The 5,931-nt window shown below is 35.5% G+C and overlaps 1 pseudogene; it reads right to left on the bottom strand.

Moving 5' to 3' along the window:
• Nucleotides 1–329: 329 nt before the first annotated feature.
• Nucleotides 330–5,931, bottom strand: part of LOC103085902 (metalloreductase STEAP2-like) — a 27,444-nt pseudogene continuing 21,842 nt past the window's right edge.

Genomic DNA, 5,931 nt, shown 5'->3' with positions numbered 1-5,931 from the left:
TGAATGAGAGTTCCTATTGCTCCACATTTTGCTAGCATTTCATGTTGTTCTGGATTTTGGCCATTCTAATAGGTGTAGGGTGATATTTCACTGTTGTTTTTATTTGTGTTTCCCTGATGACATATGAAGTGAAGCATCTTTTCGTATACTTATTTGCCACCTGTATATCTTCTTTGTTGAGGCATCTGTTAAGGTCTTTGGCTCATTTAGCAATTGGCTTGTTTTCCTCTTGTTGAGCTTTAAGGGTTCTTTGCGTATTTTGGATAATAGTCCTTTATCAGATGTGCCTTTTCAAATGGGGCCTTTCTTTTGCATTCCAGTAGGTGTCGCTATAGCAGAAGATTTTGGTTTCTCATCTCTTTCTTTTCTCTTATCAAAAACTGCCTCTGGTTTTGAGAGTCTGCACTTTCCACCCTCCACCCGTCTCTGTCAGAGGTGTTGCCCCAACCCCTCTTCATAGCTTCTTTTGCCTCCAGGGGTTTTGGTGTCTTACTGCTACCAAGGTCGCTGACCGTGTTGCCTGGGGCACTGGGATGGTGGGCTCTCCAGCTGCCTCTGGGATTTCCTATGTCACAATCTCTGCTGTCACAGGGGAGGGAAGACAGGGTCATGTGGGCGCCTCTCCAGTGCCCGGTGTTGCAAGGCTCTGCCACTGCACAGGGGGCAGGTAGAAGGCCAGAGTGGCAAGCAGAGCACCTTAGCAGCTGGAGGACAGGGTCCCAGGCCCCAGTGCAACTACTGCCTGTTGCCCCAGACGTTGCTATGGCTGGGAGGCCTGGATTGTATGTATGTACCACCTCCCCTGCTGTTACCAGTTCTCTGGGGCTTTGACCCTGGGGGAATATGATATTTTTTCTTTCATAAAAAACTCACAGAAAGATTTTTCAATTCATCAGAAAAGTCCATGAATACTAAGTATTAAAACCAAGGCAGAGACAAGTGATCGACAACAGTTCAGCAAGTTCAGCAACATTCTTTTGCTTTATATTCGAGATGCGCTGCCTGTAGCATAAATTAGTTTCAAACCTTTGAGTTTTTGTCCTTGTACTTTAAATAAGTAGTAATTGTAATATTTATGCCTTGCCTTATCTGCATAAGTGTAAGCTATGACAATTAAGGAACACTCTGCAAATAACTACCTCAGTTAAGGCTTCTGTTTACTAATTTGGGGGTCTTTAAAAGAGAATGGAAGAAATTAGGTTTTAAAATAAGATGTGTAAAATATGCCATTGTACATTTATTGAAATTTCCAGTTGCTTATTTAAGTTTAAGAATACACTAATAACTGACACTATACTAAGAACATGTGATTTTATCTTAATCATCCTGAAGAAGCCATTAAGACATCTGTCATTGCACTGTGTTGAATTTTTTTATTTATCTTATTGTCTCTCTCACTATAATATGAGCTCAGTGAATCCAGGTAGTAGGCTACATTAGTATTTTTATTGTCAGTATATCCATGGCATATATAATACTTATAATTAACTTTTTTGTCTAAATAACTTAAAATAAAGAGGGTGAGAAGATTATAAAGATGATACATAACTAGGAAAGTAAAAAATATTATTTTTATACTTTAAAGTACAGTAAAAGTTTTTAGGGCACATACATGCTTTAGTCTAGATTGATCAATCATTTCAGACTTGAGTGCTAGAAAGTTAATTTTGATTCTCTGCCATTAGCCTAAAGCGAAAGATAAAGTTATTTTTAGTAAGAAAAAATATACTATATCCAAAGGCTAAATCATTAACATTGCATTTGACAGTTTCACAGTCAGAAATGAACTTAATGTGTTTACATTCATGTATCTTCTTTTCAGCCCACCTTATACTGAGAGGTCTAAGCCCAACCCCAGAAAGTCTATTGTAATAGACTATACGGATTTGTTCTCTCTGGGTTAACACCAAAGTAGATTCCCAAAGTGAAATTTTCTTCTCTTTTGTTATACCTTTTTTTATATTGAGATGAATCATTGTGTAACTATGACAGACAATAATCATAGTTGGAGGAAATGGTTGGCTAAGGACAGATGCCATGATGTTTTTTGGCAGTACAGGAAAATGTACATTTGACATACTCAAGAAAATGACACTAATTGAAGTGTTCTCTTCATTTATCCATATTTGTCTGTTGTACAATATCATGTGTTGATAAATGATCAGCCAGTGTCAACAGTAAAGAAAGATTATTAGCATATATATATGAATTGAGCCAAAGCTAATTATGTTGAAATGAAAAACTCAGATATTTTGATATCAGTATTTTCAGAGTATAGTTAAAAATGAGAAAAAAATCTTCAGATAAAGATAAGTCATTAAAAGCATATCTATTCCTGCTCTTTTCCCTAAAGTCAATTAAAAAACAAAAAAAGGAAAATCAGAGAAGAAAATTCAGCCTCAGTGAAAAGACAGTTACAACTATAAAAATTATTTAAAAAAAATCTGTCACAGATAGTGAAATTTGGGCGAAGTTTTTTAGATAGCTAAAAAAAGACACACATTTCTACAGAGACTGACTGCAAGTATGTGTGCAATGAATGCATCCTGAGAGCCCAATCATCAAGGTCTTAACATGAATCAACAAAATCCTGAACCCAGGGCAATGCAGGAGTATCACTATCACCTTTTCACACAGCAGAATAACAAATAAGGACCAATTTGCAGCAGACTGTGTGCTGCCTCCTCAGCAATGATTTTCAACTTCCCTCTCCTTTTGAAAAACTTTTAAGGGTTCTGAAATATAGACAGATATATATCACAATTCCTAACTGGCCATTGTAAAATCCAGTCAGCTAAAGATCAATAAGTCTTAAATCTCCCTAACCTTTTTAACATTTTGGAATTCATTTTGAGCTAAACATACCTGAGTTGAGTCCATGGTAAACGTGATATGAATGTATTCTCAGGCAACAGGCTTAACTGTCCAAGCTTCAGTAAAGAAAACAAACACAGATCAACAAAAGGGAAACACAAATCACTGAGTGAATAAAGGAAACAAATGAATTTTTAGAGCCAAAACAAAATAGACTGCAAGCTAAGATTGATTTAAATTCCCAAAGAAACAACTTCGTCAATGTCTAAAACTACTTGTGTATTGCCAAAGCAGGAGGACTTTCAGCCAGAATTTAAGAGCTTTCTAGCATTGATATCCTCCTCCTTACTTACACACTTCTTTTCTAGCATTCAATTGCACACTCAGAGATGTGGGTGTGATGGAAGTTCTTCTAACGCATATTGAGCTTTTACTTTGGCCTCTAATCTGTTTCTGTCACTTTAAAAGCAATCTCTAACTCTTTCTCTTCTGCTTCCATATGGCTCTCACTCTCATTTCATTCAGGTTACACTCATTCTTCACATCATCAGAAAGTACTTACTTCATCATGCTACTTAAATGAATAACCATCACACTTTCCTTTTAGCCTATTTTATGTTTTCTTCATAGAATATTCATGACAATAATTCTATACACAAATGTAAGCTTTATGAGATCAGGGTCTTTCTCTTATTCATTGGTGTATCACAGGCACTATTTATTTCCCTCCCTGGGAAAAATTATTTTAAGCAGAAATGGTAATACATGTGATCCAGTTATAATAAAAATATATGTGACTATTAAAGAATCTGATGTAATAAGATACTGATAAAAAAGACCAAGTTGAGTGATTTGCTTAAACAAAGCATATTTTGGAGGGCAATAATTGAAGAGTGATTTTCTTTATGACTTTTGTTTATAATATAGAAGAACAGAAAATGATAAAATTGCTGTGACAGAGTGAGTGATTTTACAAAAAAGAGACAGTTCTACTATTAGAGGGAAGAAAATTACCCAAAGAAGCCATCTTTGATGTAATTTATCATGAAGACATAGATGAATACTGGAAAGAGTGTGAGATAAAGTACTTCAAAAGAATGAGGTAAGATTTTTTTCCTAATGGAGTAAACACAATTACTTGATATTCTTGAATAAATTGTCAAGTTCACTTTATGCTGCCAGTCAACTCTTGATTATTCATGTTATTTTAAGAACACATCAGCACATAAAGGCAAAGTTTAACGTGGGAGTAGTTGTCGGTTATAATTGATACACAGAGAGAGTGGAGGGAAGTCTGGCCATGATGAGTAATGGGGCAGAGACAACTGATCACTGTTGATCATACTAAAGACTGGTTGTTTGGAGAAAATCTTCAATCCTCAGTCTTCATTATTTAGGCATGGATAATCAGAAGTTGATTAATTTAGATAATCTAATGTCTACATTTTAATTCATACCAAAATATGAAAACTTTTCTGTGCCAGGCACAATTATTGGTAAGGAAATGATCTACAGCTTGCATGGGCATTAGAGTCTAGTGAGTGAAAGAAAACAATTAGGTAATTACTCAAAGAATTGTTAGGGTCATTCTGAGATGCTAAACAACAAGTGCCTATACCAATATATTTCTGACTGAAATTGAGTAAAAGATGTATTCATTTCAACAAATATTTTAAAATCTGCTTCTTATGTGCATAATTTAAATTTTGAACATACCCAAACCAACTAATATTCAATGAGTTCATTCTAGGTGAAATTATTATATTAATTAGAGAATAAGATAAAAGAAACAGGAAAATCAAAGTTATCTCAAGAAGAGTTAATAAATTAATTTTATAGGGGTTTCCCTGGTAGTGCAGTGTTTAAAAATCCACCTGCCAATCCAGGAGACCGGGTTCGAGCCCTGGTCCAGGAAGATCTCACATGCCATGGAGCAACTAAGCCTGTGCGCCACAACTACTGAGCCTGCGCTCTAGAGCCCGTGAGCCACAACTACTGAGCCCACGTGCCACAACTACTGAAGCCCATGTGCCCTAGAGCCCATGCTCTGCAACAAGAGAAGCCACTGCAGTGAGAGGCCTATGCACTGCAACAAAGAGTAGCCCCCGCTCACCGCAACTAGAGAAAGCCTGTGCACAGCAACAAAGACCCAACAGAGCCATAAATAAATAAATAAATAAACAAATAAAAATGAATTAATTTTATAAAGAGAGAAAAAACTGCATTATATTATACGTGCTTTCTCCAACTTATTTATGGAAGTGGTGATAGGCACATTATTTTTATTCTCTCTTCTGTTAGATATTAATGTGGGCATTTTGTGAAAAGCTTTTTACTTATTGTTTTTCATTTTTATTTTTAAACACAACCAGTTTCTAAAGAGAGGTTTGAGGTCACCAATTCATTGTATATATTTTGAAGTTATTCTAGATTATTTAATACTTATTAAATTATTAGAGTATATAATTTTAATTCAAAATATATTTTTACCACGCAGAATGGAATTAATTTAGTAAAACAATTACTGATTATAATATCAAACAGAGTGGCACTGAGAGGGCATAATTTTCTTTTAATCATACTGTGAACATAGGTTCTTGACCACCTTTCCAAAGTTATAAGCTTTATCTGTTTTATTTGACTGTCCTAATTAGCATAGGAGAATATTCTAGGGTATTTCATTTTAAAAACAAATAATTATCATTGATCTCATGCTCCCTCAAGCATTCATAGGCATAGCCAAGTTCTAGTATCTGGAGAGGCAAGCCTCGGAGCAGAGTCTAGGAAGCCTACATAGCTGGTTGATAGAAAACTTAATGCAAAAAAATGTTTTCAATCTGGACTTCAGTTGTATATTTCACAATGCTCCTTTTAACATCACTTTACAAACTCTTAATAATGATCATTTCAAAATATTACATTAAAACCATAGTTAGAGATGTAGTGATTCCAAGTGGTATTTACACTAATGTGTACACTTGGTGCATATTTATGCTTTGTGTATTGTTCAGCATGTATGTTGTACCTCAATAAATGGTTCATTTAAAAATGAGGAATCATGGGCTTCCCTGGTGGCGCAGTGGTTGAGAGTCCGCCTGCCGATGCAGGAGACGCGGG

Source organism: Lipotes vexillifer, unplaced genomic scaffold (assembly GCF_000442215.2).
Source record: "Lipotes vexillifer unplaced genomic scaffold, Lipotes_vexillifer_v1.1 scaffold66, whole genome shotgun sequence".
NCBI classification, from domain to species: Eukaryota; Metazoa; Chordata; class Mammalia; order Artiodactyla; family Lipotidae; genus Lipotes; species Lipotes vexillifer.
This window is presented reverse-complemented; position numbering and strand designations above follow the sequence as displayed.